The 1278-nt window shown below is 39.6% G+C and overlaps 1 protein-coding gene and 1 long non-coding RNA gene across 3 annotated transcripts in view; one reads left to right on the forward strand and one right to left on the reverse strand.

The window, feature by feature from the left end:
* LOC118333375 overlaps positions 1 to 1278 on the reverse strand; it is a 598798-nt gene that overhangs the window by 149586 nt on the left and 447934 nt on the right. The gene's annotated exons all lie outside the window — the stretch shown is intronic.
* fat2 (FAT atypical cadherin 2) overlaps positions 1 to 1278 on the forward strand; it is a 103071-nt gene that overhangs the window by 69604 nt on the left and 32189 nt on the right. The window lies entirely within an intron of this gene.

The following is a 1278-nucleotide window of genomic DNA, read 5'->3' on the forward strand; positions in this document are numbered from 1 at the left end:
AGCTACAATTCCAGAAGAATCTGTAAAAAAACATATGACATCAGAATAAATATAAAAGTGCTATAATCCCATTGTGCACAGTGGCTCTAAATGCTGTTGAAACAATGATTATAAGCAACCTTTCATAAACATGTAAAGAAAAACTGTGATTTTCGGCGTTATTCAATGTCCTTGTGCTGTGTCAAGACTGGTGTGTTGGTGTTTTCAAGAGGCCAGGGTTGGTGTGGGTTGCCAAACCACTGCCAAACCACTGACTTGCACAAGGAGTCTCACTCCTAACTATGACTGGCCAAAAAAACTTCCTGTACACAGTCTGATGAAGCCATTCTTTGCTTTGTGATGCGTGCTCTAATTGAAATTTGAAAGACCACGCCGGAGGTGTAACATGTTTTAGCCCATTAACTCCAAATTGTTTGGATTTCATTGCTGCCCTCCTCCCAAATAGATTGATAACCCACCTTCCAGGGAACCACAGCTTTCTATTAATTTCTGTATGCTATGAAAATCAACAGACAGAGCCTTTTAAGATGGCTTTGGATAGGTAATCAGTCATAGTGAACAATTTAAGTTTACTGTCCTGTGGTGCTAAAGTTGCAAGCACGGACCATTTTCTAAACTTTTCTTGGTGATACAGTACTTTTAATATTGATGAGATATGTCGTTGGAAAGTCAAATAGAAAAGTTAAAATAAATAAAACATGTATATTGTATTAGGTTAATGAATAGGGGTGCCCCTGCACTTTAAGTCTCTTGCATCAGAGCGTCCTTGAATGCACCAAAAAGGTAAGGGCTTTGAAAACTGGCACAACCACATATATCATATAATGCTAATAAAAAACCTCTGAATAAAGTGAAAAGGCAAAATGTTTAATTTCAACTTCAATTCAATTCAAATTTTATTTGTATAAGCGCCAAAATCTCATAACAGAAGTTATCTCCAGGACAACTTTTTCAAATAGAAGCAGGTCTGGATCGACTCCTTTTTAACATTTACAGAGACCAACAGTACCACCAAATGAGCAAGCACTTGGCGACGGAGGCCAAGGAAAATACTGCTTTTAACAGGCATGAAACCTCCGGAACCAGACCCTTCGGCTCCTAGGTGGTGGAGAGAGAGAAGAGAGAGAGAAGAGAGAGAAGAGAGACAGGAGATCAGAGAGACAAAAGATGTACCAGCAACAAGCAGCAGCAACAAACTACCATTAACAGTAATGAATCGATTGACGATTCATGGAAAAAGACGGTGACGACGCGACAGCCCAGCAACGACCAGAGACA

Source organism: Morone saxatilis, unplaced genomic scaffold (assembly GCF_004916995.1).
Source record: "Morone saxatilis isolate NCDOM2014 unplaced genomic scaffold, NCSU_SB_2.0 Contig22, whole genome shotgun sequence".
Lineage (NCBI taxonomy): Eukaryota > Metazoa > Chordata > Actinopteri > Moronidae > Morone > Morone saxatilis.